Here is a 27,713-nt window from a genome sequence, read left to right as displayed (position 1 = left end):
TGGATCATAACCCTAGTGTATGGATTAGGGTTTACCCATGACTCTTTGAATCCTACACTATATATGTGATTCCCCTTAGCCAAATCGGTTACCCTAAGATATCAAAGAGCTATAATTGATTTTAGTGTGCTCCATACTCACTCTCAAAGTCCTCTTTTGTTCATGGTGTTTGTGAACCATTTGAGGCATCACACATGAGTTGCTAAAGCTTTCTAAGGCCAAGAACTACAACTACATCAAGAGGTATTCATCCAACTATGAGTTTTATATTGTATATCCTCTATTGTATGCTAGTTAGGTTGTATGCTTTGGAAAACGGAAAATGCATGTATAATTAGAGAAAACATAGATCCAAAGAATCTATGGTTGCATGTACACCATAGGAGTGTTATAGTGCTTAAAACCCAACAATGGTATCAGAGCCTAGGATTGTTTTCTGTTATATTTGATGCTTGTTAATTTTCAAAGCTGAAAAAATCAATTTTCTGGCCTCTGACTTATGAACTCACCGAGTCCATGAACTAACTCGACGAGTCCACCCAGTAATAGGGTAACTCGACAAGTCACGATCATGCACTCGTCGAGTAGATGCTTCTAGTTGCAGAATTTCAAGTTTTTGGCCAAAATTGGTTTAGGATCATTATCACAAACTGTTTTGTAATCATAAAAAATGTATTTTCTGATTTGATAATGATAGTCCTCATCCAATTAAAGGACAATTGTCGAATTTTAAGATAATAAGATATTATTTGTATTATTTGATATGAAATGCCTTGCTATGAGTTAGGTTAGATTAATCATGACTTATATGATAATTTATTTATTGAAATTGATCTAAATGTTTTATTGACTTCCATAACTTGTCCTCGGGTTATGGAACATGAAAAGTCTCATCCATTAAAATATTATTAACTCATAAGTTATGGAGATCAAGAGTTTTGGAGAGTTATAAATTTACCATCAAAGTTTTGGAACTCAAAGGTTTTAAGGAGTTAAAAAAATGAGTCATCAAATTTGGAACTCAATACGATTTAAAGAGTTTTGGAATCCAAAAGTTTTCTAGAGTTACAAAACTTTCCCTCAAGTTTAGGTATTTGAAAAGTCTCAAATTATGAAACATTGAATTCTATAAACCTTGGGTTCATAACTTAAAAATTAATTAAATAGTTTTAGTTTTGAATTTTTAGAACCTTGATGTGTTTTGAATAGTTTAATTACACCATTATGAACTTTATTAATAGTTAATTAAGTGTTTCATTAAAATAGAAGTTTAATAAATCCATAATAACATGGTTTAATATTAATTAAATTAAGAGTATAATTTATTAATAGATTAAACCACCAAATATTTTAAATGTTTAAAATACACCCTTATACTATTATAATATTAAAAGCTTAATAATTATATATATATATATATATATATATATATATATATATAAGACAAGTCATTCTTACCATTAGTAGGCCTCATTCACGAAGTTGGTCTATAAGGGGGGGTATCAGGTTACTGCCGATAAAATGGTGGTTTAATGGGTGTCCACTCTCACCCACCGCTTCCTTGACTGGTGGAGGGTCGTTATCCGAATGGGTTTGACATTACATTTAAATCCTCATTAAAAGTATAATGAATTATAAAGTAACTAAACTTTTATAAATTCTCAATCTTGGTTACTTTAGGAAAAATGTAAATTTGGTGCTAACCCATGAAAATGCACATTGCACCTTATTAGTCGTTGGTGGAACATGTGTGGTTAACCGGCATACTAAGCTGGGACTAATACAGGATGGAAATGGGTAGCTCGGTGTTAATCATGGATCAATGGAGCGTGTGTGTTTAACCTGCACATTGATTGGATGATTTGTAACATAAAGTGTACCAAGATAATTTGCATGGTTATTCACACATTATTTGTGATCTTCGGCATCCCAGTCACAAACTTGAAAGGCATAATCGAGATTTAAACATGCCATTGAAAAGTTCAATAAATATCAAAGAATCAAGGAATTTCAATTCATTTAAAACCTAAAATTCATTTTCAATTTTCATGGTGGAAATTGGTAAATCTTCATTTACCTACCTAAAAATATTTTGCAATTGGATTACGGCATCCCTCTTCCAAATTGTAGAATATTGTGTTGGGTCCTAGCCTTAATATTTCATTTGGGTGTTATATTACGGACTTAAATGAATTAAATTGAATTTCTCCCATGTAGATGTCTAGTTCAGACAACTATTGTCTTCCCGAATCTTTTGGAAAAAGCTTTCCACATGAAGATGATATTCCTCAATATCACACTTCACTTCCTCCACCTCCTCCAATAATTCTTCCTTTCCCACAAGTTCAAAGAATTGAAAAGTTAAAGTCACTCAAGCCCTATTGGCTAGCAAACACCACGATGGCAGGTCTATGTGTGCACATGTCTTGGAGATGAAGTCACACATTGACAGGATGGGAATATTAGGAGTCGTTGTGTCGAGGAAGTTGGTTGTTGACCTGGTTCTTCAATAACTTCCTAAGTAGTATAGTGAGTTCATTAAAGATTACTATATGACAAACCACGACATGTCCCTTATCGATCTTACCTATTTGCTAATTGTTGCTGAATGAGCAATGATCTGGCGCACCGGTAATGCAAATTTGAATGGAAGATCTACTTCCCAAACTTCCATGGACATTGACAATGGTAACATGGGATGTCCATAAAAGATTTCTCTTTCCAAGGGAAAGGGAAATGCTAAGTCTAAGATTGTCCCATGTACCATTCCAAAAGAATCTGTTTGCTTCTATTGCCAAGAGAAGGAGCATTGGTTGCGAAGCTGCCGTAGCTACCTGAAGGACCATAAGAATGGCAAAGTTAAAATGTATGACTCTGCTTCAGGTTAGCTCATTATCTAACTCTACTAAGTTCCGATTTATTGATTATTATTACATGATGTAAAGTTACATTTTGATGTTTTTCAGAATCAAAGAGAAAGAAAGAAGCTTAAAGGAAATAGTAAGCTGAATTTGATCACGAAGAGATTGATTTCGATTGCATGGTTCGATGATCAGATTTTTGAGCTGATGCTAGGAGTTGTGATAAATTGCTTAGAAATATGTAGTATCATAGTTTTCATTTGTAGTTGCATTGTAAGGAAAAATTGTTCCACGTTTTATAAATAAAGAATAAAATTTTGAATTTTATCTTATTTTATATTTCCGTGCAATGACATTTGTGGAAATTGATGTGTGTATGTTTCTATTGTTAGAATGTTAAAAATGGATTTGATTCTTTTGTTTGTGGTAGTCTCATAATTTACCAAATAAGTAAAGATTCTCATCACCCAAGTTTCAATTGAATAGAAACTTGGAATCATGCAACATGTATTGTATGATGGATGAGAACCTTCGTCTTTGGAAAACTTAAGACTAATTCCTTGTTCACATGTATATGTGAGTCAAGTGAAGGACTAGGGGATCAGGTACACTTGGTTGTGTGCTGGTCAGGTCCACCACAAAGAATAATAAGACTATTCATCATGATTTACTAAATTTTAGTAAATGTGGTTATACTTACAAGATTAAGTATAATTCTAAATCATTTTGAAAGGTTTCAATGTATAGCAGATCAAATAAGAAGAATCAAATTAGGCAGAACGATAAAAGTTTCTCCAATCTGAAAAGAAGGGATAGTACTTTAGTATCATGTTTTATGATCATCCTTATGATTATGAAAACCATGTCACAATTGATCCTCTAAAGTGCACTTGTAGGGCTGAATCGGGGATTGTTGAAATGGTTAAATTAAAAGGTGAATCATACTTCATTCCAAAATCAAGTCTTAGAGTCATACTCCAAGATTGTAACTTGAGTGACATAATCTTAAGAAAGGTTTATAACACTTATCAAATGTAGAGTAAAAAGTTTCTTACTCTTTTACATTTTAAATTGATAAGTTGTGATATCTTGGATAAGACAGAGCCTAACTACGACCAATTGTGTGAAGTGTTTGTCTTAATAAGAAACTGCACTAAATCTTGAATATTGGTTTTTCAAGTAATGTTTCTTGACAAAGAGAATATTATATGTCAAGAGGTCATTGGGAGTCTTAAAGATCTTGAAAAGTTTCAAGAACTAATCAAGAGTAAACCCATTGTTAATCACCAGCACACGACTTGAGGTTTGTAACCTATCGTGTTGACATATTCTTATTTTGTGCCCATTCCAGTTGGTTGACTATGCATGTGAGTTCTATGAGCACTTAATTGTTTTCATAACAACATGGAAACAATGGTATGCCCTCGTGCTGCCAGATGGAAAGAAATTAAGATTGAACAAGTTCAGTCATATGAGTTTGGATTTGTCACTAACCTTGTCTTGTGATTATGGTTATGACAAATTCACATGGATAAGAACACATACACCATAAAATCTAACTGTCATACGATTTCTCTCCAATTCATGGAAATGATTGTGAGGAAATGCTTTAACTATGTAGATTTTAAGGAGATAGCAAGTGTAATATTTGCATTCTCAAATTTGATTATGACTACGACATCCATCTTTATAGTTCAAATTATGAGAAATGGTAAAAGTTATAAACATTTGAGACTTATTGTCTTATGTTCTAAAATTGTTTAGACACACATGTGAGCTATCTAAAAAATTGTGTATGAGTTTGAGAAGCTTAGATAAAGGCTTACCAAAGCATCTTGTATCAGAAATTTGAACTTTGGTAAGAAAGTCAACAAGTATTGATTTCTAGAAGTCCAACTTATTTTTGGGTACATGTCAAAGCTAGTGGGAGCATAAGTGTTATGATAGTAAGATAATAATTATTATGCTAGTGTGAGCATAATTATTATGGTAAGTGCTGCGATTTAGAAATGTTAATTATAGAAAACAAAGGTTTGAATTCGCAAAGTTGCAGGGTTTGAAAAGTTGTTTTCCTATAATTAAGGGAGAGGAACTTATACTTCATTTCAAGTCTAAAAGCTTAGATTGTGAGATTTTAATCAAATTTAGTAAAGGACATATATGAATGTTATGTTGAAAACATTCGACATAAGGAAATTCTATATATGGAAATGTTATAGCAAGAGACTGGTAAAGTCTTACATAACAGTTATGTAAGACATTATGAATCGTGTCCCATATGCTTCATATATATGATCGATTGCATGTGCTATAATATTCTCTTGTTCTAATTTTCCAAATGCCTAGGGCATTAAGAGGGAAAAAGGACTAGAACCGGATATGACTAAAGTTATTAAACAACTGTAAAGGACGATCTGAAGTTCTCTAAGGATCGGTTACTTAAGGACCAATGGAAGTATAGTAACGAATGGACCATATTGATATAATTTTGAATAGATAGGATTCTGTTAAGAATGGATAGTCATATGGTAATTATGGAAAAGTTTCCATAATGGGAGTTGGATATCAAGAATCTATGAGTAAGTTAGAAACTTTTATGCAAGAAGGATGTTCAAAGCAATGTGCTTTAAATATGAGACTTCATATCTATGGAATTGTCTTGTAAAAATATCCAATGGAAACATTTGTAATTGGCAAAGTCTCTGTGACTTGTGTACATAGCCAGTACAAAAGGATCACTGCATATAATCTTAGAATCTAACATATTACAGTAAGTGGCAAGGACTTTGTATTCTTACACTTACAATAAGGATTTGGAATTTGTGAAATGAGTGGCATTGGAAATGTTTACAATTGATCTATTTCACAAAGTAAGGACCATAGGTAAACATATTGTGCATGTCTGGAGTATGATATTACTATTGTTTTAATTCAAGTGTAAAGTTGATAAATCAAAACATTATACAATGAATAATATGTAATCAATATGATGACTAAATAAAAGGTGTTTTATTTATATTCAAAAGTTTTGAGACCATATTGGATTCGATTATTCTTGTGTTTCACTTTGCATGTTTTGACTTCACGGATAACTAGGTTAATCAAACCATCCACAGTCAATCATACTTTGGAAGTAGGTGCTGAAGCTAGACTGTCATAAATGGGTTTGTAGATTGTCTAAAGGCGTTTAAACATAGCACAAGTTTGTTGCAGTGTTCATGATTACTCTTGTAATAAGATTTGAGTATTGGATTAAACCTACGCTCATCTGAACCACTTCATGGATTTTATCATTAGTGATTATGAGACGATAATATCTTATATTCTTTAAACCAAGACATGTGAGTTGTAGTTTACAAGTCGGTTGCACATTGACATATGTAAACACACTAGTAACATGGTGTAATAAAACATATTGTTGTGTGTGATATTATGAGTAAGTACAAGCAAGCATTTGAGTCGAAGTTTATCTATTCCTTTTACCCAATGTAGGATAAAAGCGATATCTATGGTCCCCTCGATGATTTAGTGATAAAAATCATAAGTGCTAGGCCAAGCCTCGACTGATTTGATTTGTTCAATTAGTCGGTTGTCATAAATTGGAAATCGAGAAACAACACAAGAATAGAAAGAATGATTATAATCCATGTCTCAGTTCATACGATATCTAGAATGGAGGAATATATGATCCCTTATCTAATGGACGCGTCATTGACTAGTTCATAGTTCGACAATGTCTTTTGAGAGTTATGATTGCTAGTCTGGATTTTGTAGTCGTACTTGCAATAATAGTTATTAGACTTATCCAAGTGGGAGACTGTTGTATTAGGTGTCTAAGCCCATAAATATAATTGGTATGTACTCGACCCGAGAGTAGCATGGTCCATTTGGGTTGCCTTCACCAGAACAATCTGATAGGATGGATATTGGAGAAAGAGGTTATTTATGATTTATTAATATATTACAAGTATAATAGATTAATTGTGAAATGATATTATTTAATTAGTATTCATGAAGAATTAATTTGGAATTAATTTAGTGATCAAAAGAGACTAATTAAATTAACGGGGATTGATTATGTAAGTCAGTGATATATATATATATATATATATATATATATATATATATATAGTGTTTGGGCTATTGATCCATGTTGGGCTAAGTTTTATGTAAGTATCCATGAAGAGTTAGCCCACATGAGATATGGATCATAACCCTAGTGTATGGATAATGGTTTACCCATGACTCTTGGAATCCTACACTATATATGTGATTCCCCTTAACCAAAATCGGTTACCCTAAGCATACTAAGACCTATAAGTGATTTTAGTGTGCTCCATACTCTCTCTCAAATTCCTCCTTTGTTCATGGTGTTTTGTGAATCATTTGAGGCATCACACTTGAGGTGCTAAAACTTTCTAAGGCCTATAACTACAACTACATCAAGAGGTATTCATCTAACTATGAGTTTTATATTGTATATCATCTATTGTATGCTAGTTAGGATGTACGCTTTGGAAAATTAAAATTGCATGTATAATTAGAGAAAACATAGATCCAAAGCATCTAGGGTTGCATGTGTACCATATGAGTGTTATAATGATTAAAACCCAACACTCATCTCTTTATTTATGTTGATTTTCTTCTTATATCTATGTGTTTTGTTTTAGTATCATTCCTCGTAAACTGTATATGTGCTTTGGTATTGTCTGATTCTAGGACAACCTGATCCTTTGTATCTCTTCCCCTTAGTAAGAGGTTTATCGATGCTCCGGGGGAGTTGGATTGTCCATTAGAGGTTGAGATTGCTAATGATCGTTGACGGTTCATTGAGGATGTGTACTGGCTAGGTTTAGTGAGCGGTACCCGATTGATTTGGTTCTTATTCCTTTGCATGGGAACAATGTTATTATAGGGATGGATTAGTTGAGCCCCAATGGCATAGTGATTGACTGCGAGCTTCACATGGTATGTGTTCAGACCCTAAGTGGGGGAGAGTTAGTGGTCCGGGGAGAGAATGTTCAGGGCGGGCCAGTTTTATGTTCAATAGCTAGGGCCAAGCGTTATCTTAAGCACGATTGTTCCAGATTTATCGCCTATGTTATGGCTACTAGAGAGAAGGGTAAGGAGACTATGGATGATGTCCTGGTTGTTTGGGAATATCTAGATGTGTTCCCTAACGACTTTCTTGGAGTGCATCCGGAGAGGCAAGTGGATTTTTGGATTGACTTGGTTCCCGGTTCGGCTCTAATGGGCAAAGCATCATATCGGTTAGCACCTCGAGTGATACAAGACTTGTCTACACAGTTGTAGGAGCTGTTAGAGAAAAGGTTCATTCGGTTGAGTAGTTCACCATGGGGAGCACCAATCGTGTTTGTGAAAAAGAATGATGGCTCACATCAGATGTGTATCAACTACCGGGAGCTGAATAAGCTAACGGTGAAGAACCGTTATCCACTCCCATGGATTGAAGCTTTTTTTGACCAGTTTCAGGGTGCATCTTGGTTTTCCAAGATTGATCTACGTACAGTTAGAATCAGATGAGCGTCAGAGAGGAGGATACGTAGAAGACAATCTTTCAGACTCGTTATGGTCATTATAAGTTCGTGGTGATGCCCTTCGAGCTCACCAATGCTCCAGCCGCATTCATGGATCTCATGAATCGCGTATGTAGACCAATGTTCGATCGGTATGTAAATGTGTTTATTTACGACATCCTGGTCTATTCTAAGACTCAAGAGCCGCACGAGGAGCATTTAAGGGAGGTATTCGAGAACTTAAGGAGGGAGAGACTGTATGCAAAGTTTTCCAAGTGTGAGTTCTGGTTGTTCGAGGTTCGGTTTTTAGGGCACATTTTCAACCATAATAGTATTCTACTTGATCTAGCTAAAGTCACGGTAGTGATGAGACAGGATGTTCCAAGGTCTCCATCTGAGATTCGGAGTTTCCTTGGGTTGGCAGGTTACTATCGAAGGTTTATTCAGGATTTTGCCAAGATAGCGGTTCCTCTGACTCGATTGAAGAAGAAGACTATCACATTTCGTTGAAGGCCTGAGCAGTAAGCAACTTTTGAGACCTTGAGACAAAAATTGTGTGAGCCGCCGATCCTGACCCTACCAGGGGGTGTTGAGGATTTTATGGTTTATTGTGATGTGTCAATCACAGGTTTGAGTGCAGTACTGATGCAAAGGGGCCGCGTTATTGCTTACGCTTCGAGGCAGTTGAAGCCTCATGAGGCGAAATATCCTACGCATGATTTATAGTTGGGGGTTGTGGTGTTTGCCCTCAAGATTTTGCGGGATTACCTCTATAGGGTCCGTTGTACTATCTACAAGGATCACATGAGCTTGAGGTATTTGATGGATCGGGTGAATCTGAACATGAGGCAACGTATATGGTTGGATGTGGTGAAGGATTATGATTGTGAGATCCTTTATTATCCGGGGAAGGCCAATATGGTGGCCAATGCTCTTAGCCACAAGGAGGTCAATGCTCCAACCAGAGATGCATTATTGAGGATGACAGTGATTACTCAACTCTTGGATCAGATTCGACATGGTCGGGTTGAGGCTATGAGCGAAGAGCACCAGAAGAGTAAGTGCATAGTCGGACAGGTTGCTTCCTTCGGTGATGATAGTCGGGGGTTATTGACCCTTTTTTCGAGGGTGTGTGTTCTATATTGGGGTGGTGCACAATAGGTTTTGATGGAAGAGACGCACAAGTTGATATTCTCTATTCATCTCGGAGTGACAAACATGCATATACCCGTTAGACATTCATGTTTGGAAAAGGGAATAGATTATCATGAATTTAATCACGAAGTTTTATTGGATAGTGTGTAAAGTGGATTTGTCATTGTGGATCGATTGTCCAAGAGCATGCATTTCGTTCCGATTCAGGAGACTATCTATGGAGAGAAGTTGGCCGACGTCTACATCAGGGAGGTTGTGGCACGTCATGGGGTATCAGTTTCAATGGTTTTAGATAGGGATGTCAGGTTTACTTCCAGGTTTCGGAATAGGTTTCACGAGGAGTTGGGTACTCAACTGCATTTTCCGCACGGCTTTCCATATGCAGACTGATGGCTAAAGTGAGCAGACTATCCAGACCAGGGAGGATATGCTTTGAGCATGTGTATTGGATTTTGGTGGGATTTAGGACATGTATCTCCCTTTGGCGAAGCTTTCGTATAACAACAGTTATCACGCCAGCATTTATCGACCTCATTTTGAGATGCTCTATGGGAGGAAGTGCAAGACCCCAATATGTTAGGGTGAGGTCGGTCAGCGAGTCAAGGGGAGTACTGAAGTGGTACTCAAGACTACCGAGTTGATTCAGCAGGTTTGAGGTAGGCTTCAAACAACACAGAGTCGGCAGAAGAGCTATGCCAACAAGCGCCAATCTGATATAGAGTCCTAGGTTAGGGATATGGTTCTCCTACAAGTTTCACCTTGGAAAGATGTTATCTGATTCAGTAAGAGGGGCAAGTTGGGCCCTAAGTACATTGGTCCTTTCAGGGTTTTGGCCCGGGTGTGCCGGGTTGCTTATTTCTTGGATCTTCCCGAGGAGCTTAGTCAGATCCATATCACATTTCACATCTCTCAACTATGGAAATGTTTGGTTGATGATTCCGTGGTGGTTCCTTTGGAGTATATTCAGGTGGATGACCATCTCAATTATATCGAGAGACTGATTGACATCCCTGACAGGAAGACGAAATATCTACGAAAAAAATCGGTGGATCTGGTAAACGTGCAATGGCAGACCGCAAGGGTTCAAAGTGGACGTGGGATCCCGGGTCGACATGAGGGATCATTATCCGAAATTATTCGCAGCAATGGAATTTGAGGACGAAGTATGATTCAAGTAGAGTAGAATTGTAACATTTTCATTTTCAGGTATTTTCCATTATTGCCCTTATCTTAAAAACATTGGCATTTGGTCCCTAGCCTAGTATGCTAGGTGTACTGGCTCGATATTCGTATTGCGGAGGCGCCCTCGTACGTGGGTCGTACATGCAGGTACGTGGGGCGTACGGCCACCAGGGGCAAATCCTCATTTTTAGGGTTTGTGCCCTATTTAAACACCTTAAGTTGCTCTGAGACTCTCTTATGACCAACCTCCACCTCTCCAAACCCTAAGAACGAAACCTTAATTTCCCTTTGAGTGTTTTGAGCTTAGAAGTGAACTTTAAGGGTGTTTTTGGTGATTTTGAAGGAAGATGAACTCTTGGAAGTTACACTGGTGTGGCTAGAGCTTATTGATCCAGAATCATCGTCAACTTGGAAAGCTATTTGAGGTATAAAGCTCTTAACTTGATGGTTCATTTTGTTAGATCAAGTTAGGACTTGTTTTTGTGCTTTTTATGGTCCCCTAAGTCCTGCATAAGTGTATGAGCTACCCCAGAAGATAAGGATGATATATCTTAGCATTTTTAAGTCCCTTATTCATAAAAATGCAATGTTGATGAGTTATAGTGGACCATGCATGAGTTAGTGTTCTTATTATGGATTTTATTGAGTATTGGGTACCATTAAGACATGCAACGGAGTAAAGTTGTCAACTTTAGATGTTAAGACATCATTTAGGATCAGATCTGAGAATTTGACATAGAGGCTTAACCAATTAAGCACTTAATGGCAAGTTGGCATTGTTGCGGAGTACACTGGGTGTACCCAGCTCATACGCAGCGTGTACTGGCCAAGGATGGTGATGTAGGGCATAAATCTAAATATGCTGGGCGTACTCAGCAGCCTTGACTTTTGTTGACTTTTGCGATTTGGGCCATATTTGGACTCTTAAGGTTTTGGGCTTTGTTGGGACAATAGTCTTTCTGACTTTGGGCCATTGTTAGACATTGGGTTTTCTTGTATTTAGGCCCATAATGGGCCTTAGGCCTCATTTAGAAATTTCGGCCATATTATGCTTTTGGAGCCATTCGGTTGGGCCTTGGTTATTGGGCCAAGTGAGGACAGGGTAAAATGGTCTTTTACCCTTGGAGTTGGAAAAATGAATGTGTAACACCCCGAGTTTAGAAGTGCAAGTTCAGGGTTCTTAGTGTAAATGAGGAATGCCGACTCGGCGAGTCGAGTCGCGATTCTAGTCACGCGTTAAGTGACCAACTCGGCGAGTGGGAGGCTGGACTCGGTGAGTTGGTGCTGGAATGACAAAAACCCTAATCTGGAGTTTGTGTTATATATAAAGAACATAATACCCTCTCTTCAGCCTCTTTACATTCCCTTTGAGTCCCAGAAACCCTAATAGCCGTGAGTGAGAGCTTGGAGAGTGTTTGGATCTTTGAGAAGTGAATTTGGTGGAGGAGACTTGAAGAGCAAGAGGCAACCATCAAGGATTTCATGTGGATATAGAACCCACTCCAGTTTGGGACACATTTGTGAGGTATTAAGGTGTTACCTTGACCTTTTCTTCTAGAATCATTCATTTGTGGAGGCTAGGGTTTTCCTTGGTTAAAGGGATTGTTATAGAAGCTAGATCTGAAGCTGAAACTTCATATCTAAACTTCTTTTGAGTCCTAAGTTCCTAAAGTTTTAGTCCTTGGATGATTGGTGAAGCCCTTTTTGTCTAAAACCCAATCCCTAGTGTGTTTTGAGTTTATATCTCCTTGATATCGTGTAACGTTTGCAACTTTACGTGAGGGATGGCCTGAAGAAGGACAAATCTATGGATTTGAGCCCCAACACGGCTTAGAAAGCCACTGCATGGGTTAAGAGCTGGAGATACTCTGTGAGTCGCATGGGTGGACTCGGCGAGTTGGATGAAGATAGGAAGGAACTCGATGAGTTGGAAGAACAACTCGGCGACTCTGTTGAATATTGCCTTGGACTCGGCGAGTCTGGTCGAGGAGCCCTAACCTTTTCTGGTTCAGTCGTGAAGCGGTGAGTGGAAGGATGACTCGGTGAGTTGAGCATGAAGGGAATCAGAGTTTGTTGGACTCGGCGAGTCTTGGGGCGACTCGGCGAGTTGAGTCGTGTTATGGGAATTTTCAGAGCATAGGGACTCGACGAGTCAACGGGGTGACTCGACGAGTAGAGTCAGTCAGGAAGTTTGACTTTGACTGAGGACTTTGACTTTGACCAAGAGTTGACCAGTTGACATCCAGGGGTATTTTTTTAATTATTGGTATTTATTGAGTTCAGTCTTTTGGTATTGATCAGTGGTGGAGTTCGTATCGAAGGTGGGAGCAGCGTCATCTTATCTTTTCAGTCAGCAGTTGCGAGGTGAGTTATCCTCACTATATAAACAGGGTCAAAGGCACCAAGGTCGGCCCTTTATCGAATGGGAATCCGGGTAGTTGTGTGTTAGGTTATTGCTTTGTTATGTTTGCATCTTGGTAGTTAGGATGGTATATGTTAGAGACCTGGTTAGGGTCGGTATCTTGGTTTATAGGATGATGCTATGCTAGTGACCAGTTAGGTTGGAATCCTGGTTGGGATGTGCTATGTATGTGATCTGCTAAGATCGGTTTGATTAGTTGTGAATTGGTATTTGATTATATGTTTATGTGCACATGGTTGTTGGACTGGGGTTGGGTTGAGGCGGGTCTTGCTTTGTGATGTAGGCCAACACACCCAGGGTGGACCGGTTTTCCCGAAGGCCCAACGAGCGGTCCGGATAGACTGAAGGCCCAAGAGGGCGGACCAGACATGCTGAGGCTCGGAGAATGGACCAGGCCAACTGAAGGCCCGGTGCAGGCGAACCAGTCATACTGTAGACTCAAAGAGTGGATTAGGTGGATTGAAGGCTCGGTGGTGGCGGACCAATCACACTGTAGACTCAATGTATATGGCTAGACTCGGAGGGTGGACCAGGTGGACTGTAGGCCCGGTGCGGCGGACCAGTCACACAGTAGACCTAAAGTGCATGGCTGTTCTGTTATGTGTATGGTATATGTGGTTGGTATTTTGGGGGTATCTCACTAAGCTTTTGGGCTTACAGTTGTTGTTTAATGTTTCAGGTACTTCAGGAGACCGTGGCAAGGCGAAGGCGTGATCGTACCACTCCTCGTGTTCATGTTTTATGATATGGTTCTGGGAATACTCTGATAATAAATGTATTGGAAACCTTTTTGTAATGAATTAATGAAATTGGGTTGTTTTTGAAAAGTTTAAATTGGTTGAAAATTTTTGGATGTAACAAGTGGGTATCAGACCCTTGGTTTGAGGGAATTGGAGGAACATTCGTGTGAATCCAGTCTCAAATCAAGGAGAGTTTTCAAAAGAGAATTTAAAATGGTTTTCAAAATGAGTAAAGGAGGACGCAGAGGTACGATCAGCCGGAGCCAGTAAGTTAACCCAAAATTACCGTACAAGTTATTTGATTATGTGATATGTTAGAACAGCATGCTAGTGTTAGGCTAGGGATCTTTAGGGAGTGCATGATAGAGTTGCCTGATTGTGATGCCTGCTAGCCTAGGGTCTCCTTTTACGATATTTTCAGTGTTCCTCTAGGGGAGAGGGTTGATTGCTTGTTATGTATGTTCATCTCTAGGGTGTTGTGGTGATACTTGATATAAATATGGGTAGGTGTGGAAGGTAGTATGGGCCCGTACTACTGAAAGCACAGGACCCATACGCGTATCAAGGAAGTCACAACCCCTAGGGTTGGGTTGGGGGTTGGTTCCCGGGTTGGTGGGAATTATCTGATGTTTTGCGGTGTTTTCAGTATGGTAGTTACGAGGCATGCTAGGAGTGGATCTGGGTCAGGATCGGGAGCAGGAGGGGGCGGTCAGGGTGGATTGGTGCCAACCGAGGTAATCGGTCAGATGATCACGGATGAGTTTAACGCTAGGATTCGTGAGATCCTGCATGATGAGGTTGCTACTATGTTCCGGGTCGAGTGCCAGAGCTGTTTGGGTCGATCAAGACCGCCATGGTCGAGTATTGTGATGAGCGCTATGCAGATCTTATATTGACGGATGCCGCGAAAACTACAGCGGCTGTAGCAGCTGCAGGGGGAGGAGCCGGTAAGGTTTTCAGTATCGGGACTTCGATAATACGAAGTCCCCTACTTTTGATAGAGTTGAGGATCCGATTGTTGCTATGAGATGGTTTTCAGACGTGGAGGGATGTTTCTTCACGTGTTCATGCCCTGCGGATCAGAGGGTGAGGTGTGCGCTGAACCTATTAAGGCTCGGGGCGAAAGATCGGTGGAGGTTGACTATGGGATCTTATTTGGATGCGCAGTGGGCTGCGGTTTCTTGGGATCAGTTTCGGGAGATGTTCAGCACTCGCTATGTTCCACGGGTTGAGAGAGAGAGGTTGGTACAGGAGTTCCTGGAGCTGAAGCAGGATTCAGAGTCGGTGACGGAGATCACCAGGATGTTCACTGAGAGGGCGATGTTTTGCCCGGAGTTTGCTTCGGAGCAGGCCCAGATGTCCCGATATCTTAGTATGCTCAAGACGGATATCAGGCAGTTTCTGTCTACGCAGAGGTGCGATACCTTGTTAGAGTTGCAGGAGGCCGCCAGGCGGCGTGAGTTGGAGCTTGAGCAGCAGCTGAGAGAGTAGAGGCAGGCCCCCACGCAGTCACAGCCGGCGCCGAAACGGTCCAAGGACGTTGATTCTAGGTTGGGTGATCAGAGCAGCCGCACTTGTGGGAAGTGCGGGAAGGGTCACACCGGAGTTTGTAGGTCCGATGGTGTGTGCCGCAAGTGCGGGATGGAGGGGCATTATGCGAGGGATTGCCGTCAGTCAGCCCCAGTTGAAGATATGAGGATTTGTTATTAGTGCCATCAGGTTGGTCACATGAGGGCCAACTGTCCACAACTTACTGTAGGACCAGTGCAGGCTCCAGCACCAGCCACTTTGAGGATTACGGGTGGAGTTCAGGGTGGAGCTAAGCCCCCAAGGGCTCTAGGACGTGCTTTTCAGCTTATAGCATAGGAGGTCAGGGTAGAGCCGGATGCAGCTGCAGGTATGTTTCCTTCTTGATATCTTGTTATCTTATGGTTGTTATGGAGCATTTTATATCTGCTAGTCTTGTTCGCATGATTCATGGTATTGTATTCGTTCGTCCTTTCTTCTGTTATCGTATGATCAAGGGTCTTGGTATTGGGAGTGTTAGTATCTGGGAGTTGTAGGCGGTTAGCATCCAAGGGCTTGATGGTCAGAATTTGGTTGCATGGTCTTGTTGTCGGGAATAGCAATTGTGTGTTTGAGAAGTGTTCGGCGGGAAGTCGAACTCCCTTAGAGTTCGTGATGGGCGATGTCGGGACGTGATTTGTGGAGGTTGCTCGTTTCAGAACCAGTTCAAGTATAAGAGAATTTGTCGAGTAGGATTGTTTAAGTGATGCCGGTTGGGTCACCGGTGGTTGGTAGTCAATGCTCTAAGTGGGGAGAATTGGAAAATTCTCAGGGGGATCGACAGCCCGAGAGGTCAATTAGCTGTTCGGGTTTCAGCAGTGTTCAGTCAGCCAAGAGTGTGGGCTAGTACGAGTATGTGGCAGACGAGTGTGGCGGGATACAGACCAAGGTTGGGCCTAGGGATAAGCCAGGATTTGAGTATAAGGAATGGAGTTAGAGTTTGAAACCCGAAGAGGGCTAGAACAGTATGTATGGGAGAGAATCCCGGAAGGAATGGTTTAGGGTGACGTAAGACAGTTTGAGCGATCCAGAAAAACTGAAGGCTGGAAGGCATAACAGTCAGATCGAAGGCTCAGGGAACGGTCCAGCCAGGTTGAAGGTCGGGAGGGCGGTCTAGACATACTGAAGATTCTGAGAGTGGTCCAGATAGGCTGAAGGCCTGGTAAGGCAGTCCAGTCATGCTGAAGACTCTGTATGTGTTAGTGGATCGGTTCGAGGAGAGTGAGAAAACGCGTCACCAGGGGATGATAATTGATATGGTCTGGCCCCAAGTATTGATCATGTTAGTTGAAAGCAATGCAAGCAGATTCAGAGTTTATGGAAGTTCGAGAATAGCAGTTGCTCTACATGGATAATGTAGAGTGAAGTATAGCTCAGTGGCACATGCAGGTGCAGTAAGGGTTGTTGAGTAGATTTCCTGGAAAAGAAAGGCATGTAGCTCCGGAAGGAGCGTAGGTACTCCAAAAGTGGAGGAAGTGGAGTGAGTGGATTATCGGCAATACTTCAGCTATTGGTAGTAAGTACTGAGATGGTACCAGTGGTATGGGAACACATCCGGGTTGGGTGTCCGTTGAGGTTGCGGAAGGATTTCTGGAAGTGTAGAACCAGAAGAGTTCAGAGGGGATGCAAGGAGGGAGCCCTAGATTTTGCAATATGGTTGTGATCAGTAAGCTATGTATGTAGCGATAATTCATCCTGGGGATGTGTGAAGGTATCGTCAGTGTGTCGGGTTTCAAGCCCAAGGATGTTAGAGCAGGTTCAACATGCGTATGTGACTGCAAGGGAGAGGTCATGGGAGTTGCTCAGGAGCTAAAGAATGTGCCATCCTGTCAGCTCGGAAAGAAACGAGTTGGTTTCGAAAAGGAAAGCGGGGTGAGTCCCAGGAGTGAATTTGATAAAGGATATGCCAGACAAGGAAAGGGGGTAGCAATTTGGTACCGGGTCAGGACCCGGTGGTCCGGGGTAATGTCTAGCTTTGTAAGGGTTAAGTGATTGTTGTGATTTGGAGTGATGAAAGTATCATCGGGTGATCATTTGTTTATGAGGGTTGTTATCAGAGAAAGAAGTCGGTGGCCGGGTTGAATCAGTTGTCGAAACTCTGGGAGAGAAAAGTTGGACTTTATAGAGGCGATCGGAGGAATCTGGTTCGGTCGATACCAGGAAGAGCGTTGTGGGAGTATTATCGGGAATTGTGTGCTGCAGCAGGCTTCGAGGACGAAGCCTAATTTAAGTGGAGGAGAATTATAACACCCCGAGTTCAGAAGTGCAAGCTCAGGGTTCTTAGTGTAAATGAGGAATGCTGACTCGGTGAGTCGATGGATAGACTCGGCCAGTCGAGTCGCGATTCTGGTCACGCGTTAAGTGACCAACTCGGCGAGTCGGAGGTTGGACTCGGCGAGTTGGTGCTGGAATGAGAAAAACCCTACCTGGAGTTTGTGTTATATATAAAGAACATAATACCCTCTCTCCAGCCTCTTTGCATTCCCTTTGAGTCCCAGAAAACCTAATAGCCGTGAGTGAGAGCTTAGAGAGTGTTTGGAGCTTTGAGAAGTGAATTTGGTGGAGGAGACTTGAAGAGCAAGAGGCAACCATCAAGGATTTCATGTGGATCCAGAACCCACTCCAGTTTGGGACACATTTGTGAGGTATTAAGTTGTTACCTTGACCTTTTCTTCTAGAATCATTCATTTGTGGAGGCTAGGGTTTTCCTTGGTTAAGGGGATTGTTATAGAAGCTAGATCTGAAGTTGAAACTTCAGATCTGAACCTCTTTTGAGTCCTAAGTTCCTAAAATTTCAGTCCTTGGATGATTGGTGAAGCCCCTTTTGTGTAAAACCGAAGCCCTAGTGTGTTTTGAGTTTATATCTCCTTGATATCGCATAAAGTTTTCAACTTTACGTGAGGGATGGCTTGAAGAAGGATAGATCTATGGATTTGAGCCCCAGCATGGCTTAGAAAGCCATTGCATGGGTTAAGAGCTGGAGATACTCGGCGAGTCGCATGGGTGGACTCGGTGAGTTGGATGAAGATAGGCAGGAACTCGAAGAGTTGGAAGAACAACTCAGAAAGTCTGTTGAATGTTGCCTTGGACTCGGCAAGTCTGTTCTTGGACTCGGCGAGTCTTGTCGAGGAGTCCTAACCTTTTCTGGTTAAGTCGTGAATCGGTGAGTCGAAGGATGACTTGGTGAGTTGAGCATGAAGGGACTCAGAGTTCGTTGGATGCGGCCAGTCTTGGGGCGACTCAGCGAGTTGAGTCGCGTTATGGGAATTTTCAAAGCATAAGGACTCGACGAGTCAACGGGGTGACTCGACGAGTAGAGTCAGTCAGGAAGTTTGACTTTGACTGAGGACTTTGACTTTGACCAAGAGTTGACCAGTTGACTTCTAGGGGTATTTTGGTAATTATTGGTATTTATTGAGTTCAGTCTTTTGGTATTGATCTGTGGTAGAATTCGTGTCGAAGGTGGGAGCAGCGTGATTATCTTTTCAGTTAGTAGTTGCGAGGTGAGTTATCCTCACTATATCAACAAGGTCTAAGGCACCAAGGTCGGCCCTTTATCGGATGGGAATCCGGGTAGTTGTGTGTTATGTTATTGCTTTGTTATGTTTGCATCCTGGTAGTTAGGATGGTATATGTTAGAGACCTGGTTAGGGTCGGTATCCTGGTTTATAGGATGATGTTATGCTAGTGACCGGTTAGGTCGGACTCCTGGTAGGGATGTTCTATGTATGTGATCTGGTAAGATCGGTTTGATTAGTTGTGAATTGGTATTTGATTATATGTTTATGTGCACATGGTTGTTGGACTGGGGTTGGGTTGAGGCGGGTCTTGCTTTGTGCTGTAGGCCAACACACCCAGGGCGGACCGGTTATCCCGAAGGCCCAGCGAGCAGTCCAGATAGACTGAAGGCCCAAGAGGGCGGACCAGACGTGCCAAGGCTCGGACAGTGGACCAGGCCGACTGAAGTCCCGTTGCGGGTGGACCAATCATACTGTAGACTCAAAGAGTGGACCAGGTGGATTGAAGGCCCGGTGCGGGCGGACCAATCACAATGTAGACTCAATGTATATGGCTAGACTCGGAGGGTGGACCAGGTGGACTGTAGGCCCGGTGCGACGGACCAGTCACACAGCAGACCCGAAGTGCATGGCTGTTCTGTTATGTGGTTGGTATATGCGGTTGGTATTTTGGGGGTATCTCACTAAGCTTTCGGGCTTACAGTTGTGGTTGAATGTTTCAGGTACTTCAGGAGACCGTTGCAAGGCGAATGCGTGATCGTACCGTTCCTCATGTTCATGTTTTATGATATGGTTCTGGGAATACTCTGATAATAAATGTATTGGAAACCTTTTTGTAATGAATTAATGAAATTGGGTTGTTTTTGAAAAGTTTAAATTGGTTGAAAATTTTTGGATGTAACAGAATGAGATTCCTAGTTATGGTTTATGGCCCAATTATTTATTACGGTTTTATTTGATTGATTAGCACAAGGATTTTTCTGAATCAGTAGTCAGAGCATTTATCTGATTTTCAGCAGTTTGAGGTCAATCTCCTCACTATGATTAACGGGTGGAAGGCACCAATGTTGGCCTATGATTTATTGTGTTTAGGATTCTAGTTGTTTGTGTGACTCTTCTATGTCTAGTATGTGATATGTATATCGAGTAAGGTCCAATGACAGGCGATTTTTGATGGGTGTATTGTATGCTATTTATCTTACTAATTTTTGCATGTGTTTATGTGTATATATGAATGTCGGGCGGGGCCCAATGCTAGGCGAGACCTGATAAATGTGATGGGCGGGGTCCATCTAATGTTCTGACAGACTTGTTCCCAGCAGGGCCCGATGGTTGTTGGGCATGGCCCATCACATGTTTGATATGTATGGTATGAGGTATTTTGGGGAACTCCCTAAACTTTGTACTTACGATTTTCAGTTTATGTTTCAGGTACTTTCGGATCGAAGGAGAAGGGCTCAGGACAATCGCATCGCACACACCATGTTTTTCCGAATTTTGTTGACTTGATGTATTTGGATGATTATTGGCATACTCTGATTTTCTTTTATGGTTTTATGAACACGTTTTGGATGATGATTTTATTATTATAAAAATGAAACTTTTGGCCTTAAATTTTGAGACATTACAGTATGGGAGTGATATCAACAAGTGATGATAAAAAAGAAGGCTTCTGGATATGAAATTGTGGGGTTTGAAGTATTCCCTAGTAGTGTCAAATAAATTGCGTTGGAGCTCTTCTTGACACTATATGAAAGAAACTTGCGAATTTATTATAAATTGAATAAAATTTTATTATTAATTTGTACATTGGCTAATGGCGTTGTCATTTAATCACGACAGTGATCAATCTCGGCCTAATATTTGCACAAATTCTTTCGTTTTCATCAATATTAAACAACAATTTTTACCGCTTTGATGCAAGAGGAATCTGATTAATTTAATGAATTCATTTTTATTTTCGTATGATATGTAATTGTTTGTAAGTGAGATCAACAAGAGGAATGATAATATGAAATATCAGAAGAAGAGGTATGAATTATTAATCTTTTTCTTATTATTTTTAAAATCAAAGATTAAAACAAGTTTCTCTTCATTTGTCGTTGAGCTTAAGTTATGGATTTGTCAAACCTTTTTGTTTATGCTGGAACGGAGATTTCATTGTATATTGCAGGCTGTAAATGTAATTTTCAATTTCTACTCATAATAAGTTGGTCTTAATGAGACAAACCGAGCGTTTTACCCTTTACCTATACCCCTTATTTGTTTCTTCTAACACCTTTCATACAAAAAAAATCTTGACTATATTTATAATTAATTGACACTACAAGAAAATTCCTTTTTAATGACCAAGTTTCTGATGACAACTTGAAATCTGGTCACTAACAACATTATTTAGTGACCAAATATTAAGTGGTCACTGAATTTTGGTAGTGGTATATGTTTAGTGACCAAATCTGAGATTGTTGTCACTGAGTGGTCACTAAAAATCATTATTGTTGTTTAATTTATAACAAGTATTAGTGACTAATATTAGTGGTCATTGATTTGACGTTTAAAGACCAAATATAGTTCTCACTATATTGGAGACTTAGTGACCAAAAATAGTGATCATTAAGCACTATTTGATTTTCAAACCCACGCATTGTGACGATATAATAGTGGTCACTGTATGGAAAGAGTTTAGTGACTAGAAAATAGTGGTCACTGGCACAGTAAAAAAATTAATTGATTTAATTACTTTTTTATTCAGGAAAACAATATGAATTTATGTTTTTTTACAAAAATTTTTCTAAACAAATATAAGAAAAAAATATATAATTTTTTTTTTGTTATACAAAGAACTATAATTTTTAATTTGTGTCACGTATAGAATTCTTTTTTATTACGATAGCTTCCAACTTAAATACTTAATAAAATCACTTAGTTTAAAAATGTATTTAATTAAATTGCTAAGGTTAAAAATGATAACCGAAGAAGCTGACATACATTTGTACAAATCATGATTTTAAGTATATACTAAAATAATCAATTATTCTCATCAATATATACATACTACATATGTATGAATTGGGAAAAAAAATGATAATTATAACATAATTCTCATAAAATATAACAAAATCATTGGGGCCGATTGGCCAAACTTCATAAAATCATTGTCGACGACTAAGAAATGGAAATATATAAAGGAACAAATTAATATGATAAAGTTTAAAAAGTGTGGTCAAATAGGTGAATTGTGCAGTAATAAAAAAGTAATACGTGTGGGGAAAAGGGGGAAACAAACAAATTAATATATAAACTATTTTAATTGTATAATATAAGTTCTTCTTGGGGACTTAACGTAGTGAAAATGACTTATCAAGGTAATTAACTTTTGGGTATGTTTATATATAGGTAATTATCTTTTTTTTGTACATATCTAGGTAACAAACTTGTTGGAAGTGTTTACATATGACTATTATGACCTGCTATAGCAGGTTAAATTCTAGATGTGAACACTTTCAACAAGTTCGTTACCTATACGTGTACAAAAAAATAGTTATCCAAATATGAACAAAATGAAAAGTAAAAGTAAATTACACGAATGGTCCCTGTGGTTTGGGGCAATTTATGTTTTTTGTCTCTAATTTATTTTTTAACTTGGATGACCCCTAGTGTTTATTTTTATTGCGTGTTTGGTCTATGTTTTATCTAAAAAGACTATTGTGTCCTTATTAATTTATTTTTTTAATTAATTTTCTTATTTATGTATTTATTTTTTACATATTAAAAAAATAAATAGACCCCACATATTTGTATCTCCTCGGATGATCTTTACTGTTTATTTTTTAATTAATGTATTTTTTAACTCGGAGGATCCCTACTGTTTAATTTTGTTACGAGTTTGATCCTTGTCTTACCTAAAAAGACTATTGTGCCTTTATTATTATTATTTTTTAATTATGTATGTATACTTTATATATTTAAAAAAATTAATAGACCCTACATATCTGTATCTCCTTACAATCTCATCTCTCATCATCCTCAACTTCTATTTATTTTCCATCTTTAGTGATATCAACGTCTTCACGATCCCTTCTTTTTTCGATCCTTCAACTCCATCGAATCAACACCACAACCACTAAAGATGAAGAAACAGTAGGTTATGGTGTTGGTTCCCAAGAGTTGAAGTACCAAAAAAAGAAAGATGATGAAGACGTCGATGTCACTAAAGATAGAAAAGAAATAAAAGTTGGGGAGGATGAGAGATGGGATGGTGACCGGTAAGACCCAAATTAAATTTCTCAAAGTTGTTTCAGATTTATAGTGAGGAGATACAGATATGTGAAGTCTGTTAATTTTTTTAAATAAATCAAAAATAAATACATAAATAAGAAAATTAATTAAAAAAAAATTAATTAATAAGGGCACAATGGTATTTTTAGGTAAGACGATGACCAAACACGCAACAAAAAAAGCAGTAGGGATCATCTAAATTAAATTTCTCAAAAATGGTTTGAGATTTATGGTGAGGAAATACAGATATGTGGGGTCTGTTAATTTTTTTAAACATATACAAAATAAATACATAAATAAGAAAATTAATTAAAAAATAAATTAATAAGGGTAAAATAGTCTTTATAGGTAAGCAGGGACCAAACGCGCAACAAAAATAAACAGTAAGGACCATCCGAATTAAAAAAATAAGTTAGGGACCAAAAACACAAATTCCTCCAAACCACAGGGACCATTCATCTAATTTATTTTTACTTTTCGTTTTATTCATATTTGGGTAACTATTTATTTTGTACACATCTAGGTAACGAACTTGTTGAAAGTGTTTACATCTAGGATTTAACCTGCTATAGCAGGTCATAATGGTCATATGTGAACACTTCCAACAAGTTTGTTATCTAGATATATACAAAAAAAAAGATAGTTACATATATGTGAACATACCGAAAAGTTAATTACCTTGGTAAGTCATTTTCCCACTTAACGTACATCAAGACGATGGCGGCCCCAAATTTCGTTTCGTCAAAATTTTGAAATTTTTAGGGCTCTAATTTATATTTTGAACCGTCTTCCCCCTAAATACTCGATTCCTCAAAATTCTTTGGGTTTTCCCTAAAACCTAATCACTTATCAGTTGATTCCACAACCCTGTTATAAATTCTAGGGTTTATTTACTTCGATTAATTTGTTCCTTTTTGCGAGTCCTTCAAGAAGATATGCTAATCTGGTATCGGCTTCCTTTCTTCAATCATGGTTCGAAATGTAAAAGGCGAACCGAGTGGTAGCGGCGGTAAGGTGAACAGTGCTAGTCGCAGAGACCGGGGAGCGAGTGATCATAACGAAAAGAGATGATCAAAACGAGGGAAATGGATTGGAGCGCAAGGTTCTTCGGTCTCGTTATCTTGCTGTGAAGAATCTAATAAGCGGTAATCCCCGTTCATTTTGTTACGGTTTTTTATTGTTATCTACACCATCGTTTTTGCATATTGTTTTATAGAACCTTATGAGATTCAAGTCAATCGTGGGGGTTTTCATTTGCTTTCATATTTTTTTTTTGTTGCAGACAAGAGAGATGATATAACGAAGGTAGATTCGGAGAAATTCAGGTTCATTTTTGATGAAGTCGAATGCCTGCATCAACTTGGTATTTTATGCCACCATATTACTTCGTTGATGTGTTTAAACATATACAACGTATACAATTAGCTCATTTTATTGGTATCTTATCACATTGCTCTTCCTAATTTATGCCACCCCTAAGAATGATAACACTACAAGCAATAAATAATTGTTAACCACACATGTATTTTGAACAAGTATCTTCATATCTACATAATCTGTTTCTTGTGGCTCTGATAGACCACATCTTCTGTTTTGTTTTGTTTTCAGTTCAGAAGCCTAGGGAGCAAGTTGCTGATGCAGAAGTGTTATTGGACATCATTAATACACTCATGACTTCTGTTAAAGCACAGAGTAATGAAGGAGTGACTCCATCTGACTTTGTATCTTGTATACTAAAGAACTTTGGTAGAATTGGTAGTGGAAGTGATGGTGCTGATGAAATTAGGAACTCTGTTAGGTGGAAAGACATTGGTATTAAAGTGTCTCATGTTTTTCTCAAGGCTGATGGATGTTGTACAATGTAAGCACCAATCTCTCTCTCTCTCTCTCTCTCTCTCACACACACATATTATCTCTAAAGTTATGTTTGTGTATTGCAGGCTTGGTCCAATGAACTCTAAAATCAAGCAACAAAAGGTTGTATCTATATCTATATTTGTATCTGTTTTTGTTATTTGTATTGATTAATGTTGTGTGTTGGATGGACTTGGAGTGTGTGTAAAGTATGGTGGTTCTGTTATAAAACCATAAAACCACTATTTGGAGGTACATAATACATATCATCGTTTGTATTTTATATTTACTTGATTATTTTTAATATTATTACTTCAACTTTTGTACATTTTTTTTATTTTAAGAGGCTCTCTCGAGGCTAAATGTTGTAATAAGACACTATAATGTTCTTCATCCTGAGAATGTGATTGCATATGATGATGCAATTTTCGCTTTGGGGAAAATATGTCATTTTCATTGCAATAGTATCGAATTAGCTCAGGTATGTTCATGATTTATTTTATGAATTGTGATAACTGTTAAATTTTTTTTCAATAAAATACATATATAATTTGAAATTTGCACAGATTATTACTGTATGCTTAAGTTGTTTTCTGATTAAAGGAGATCTTATTAAGGCTAAAGTTGTCAATGAGCTACTTTGTTCAATGGCTGAAAGGTATGTGGGTGTATATGATACTCGATAGCAACAAACTTTCAATTTTTTTTAATGTTTATAACCAAGTCAACTCTTTATACTACAGTTCAGACACTACATCTCCCTAAAATTGTATTTGTTGAGGTTAGTTGCCTCTAATACTCATTTTTCGTCCTTCCTTTTTAGGGTTAAATGCAAGAAATAGCAATGTACTTCCTTTGATTCATTTGTTATAGCATTCTATCTTTGTTTTTTTTTTCTATTACATCATTGTACTTTGCAAAATCTACTAGTTATAGGAATGTCATCCAGATACAAAGAAACTCATTGCCACAATTCAATAATTTGGTAGATTTTTAAAAGTATAATGTCCTAATAAGACAAAATTTAGTACAATGCTATATTGAGATAGATTTTCAAAAGTATAATGTCCTAAAAAGCTTCTTTCTTCCTTGAGTGAAGACTCTGTAACTTTACTATGTCTTCCTCTTTTGCTATGTTATTGTTAGAAAAATATTATATTTCTATTATGATTTATCATTTGACTTTTCCCTTTTAAGTTTGTTGTTAGCTAAGAATGATTTCATGTTTTGATGCAGATTTACATACATGATATATGGTTGATGATGTGAAGTCATTAATGAGCTCAAGTTGATTTTAGAGAGTTTTGACCTTGACTTTGACTTGAATAATAAAAAAAAGTTTGCATTGATGGAGAGGTAAGCCATATGGCTTTTTAACTGTTATTTTTTTTTTTTTTATAGAAAAGCTTCCACTCTAGAATACATGAACAAAATGGATGGCAAGACTCAAGACCTCATGGAAATTAAAGACTGATTTTTTTTCCTCTTTTCCTTTGTTTTCCACACAATTCATATTTCTTTCAAACTTATCAGGTTATATTTGTGGAATCTAATACATTTTTTTTCTTATAGATGATTCTGAACCTACAAAGATGTTGACAAAACAGCTAATCTATCAAACGATCAGATAATCAACTACAAATGTGATACCCCTCAGATAAACAATCAGCTTTGTAGAGAAACAGTTAAATATGTTTCCATAGGGGAATATCTTGTTAGCATTAACTTGTTACCCAATGAATATATTAAGCTAAAAATAAATATAAATTATATTATTGTATTATTATTTGTAGATTCAGTAGCGGATGTATTCTTCTTTCTAATTGACAAATCAATTTGTAAATTGGTTAAATACAAGAATTATCAACCAAAATCAGTGACGACTTTTTATGGTCACTATTTGGATATTGTAGTGACGACTGTTTATGGTAACTAATTGGACAAATCAGTGACGACTTTTTATGGTCACTAATTAGAGAAAATAGTGACGACTTTTATTGATTAGTGACAACATTTAGTGACGAAACGGGTCGTCACAGATTAGTGACCAGTATATTCTAGTCACTATTTAGTGACCACTTATATATTTTGGTCACTAAATCAATTTTGTGACGGACCTATAGTGACGAAAAGTGACGACCATACTTTTGGTCACTAAATGAATTTGTGACGACTCTTTCTATTGTTAGTGACAATTTCGTTTTTGTCACTAATTGACACTTTTTTTGTAGTGTGATGAATACTATGAAATTTGATTTTTTTTATTTGAATGTGAGGGTAAAATATATGGTCAATCAATGGTGGTTCTTGTGTTGACAACAACAAATTTCATATAGAACATGAGTAGGAGTTCAGGAGTCGTGGCTTTCTCCTAAATCAGATGGTCCAAGTGGAGCTATTTTTGCCCTAACAAACCTAACATTTACCATCAATTTTCGAAATTAAAATGTTCATTTCATTGCTATTTTTCATTATAATTTGTTAAAGATAATATCCTTTTACTTCAGTTACAATTTATGGGAGGTAAAGGTTTCCTGTCAATATAAAAAATGTATTATTTTCTATTTTTGCATTTGTAGTGATATAATGCAACTATTACG

The sequence above is a fragment of the Lactuca serriola genome, chromosome 9 (assembly GCF_051521515.1).
Source record: "Lactuca serriola cultivar US96UC23 chromosome 9, Lser_US96UC23_V15, whole genome shotgun sequence".
Taxonomy (NCBI): domain Eukaryota; kingdom Viridiplantae; phylum Streptophyta; class Magnoliopsida; order Asterales; family Asteraceae; genus Lactuca; species Lactuca serriola.
Note: the sequence above shows the minus strand (reverse complement) of the source record.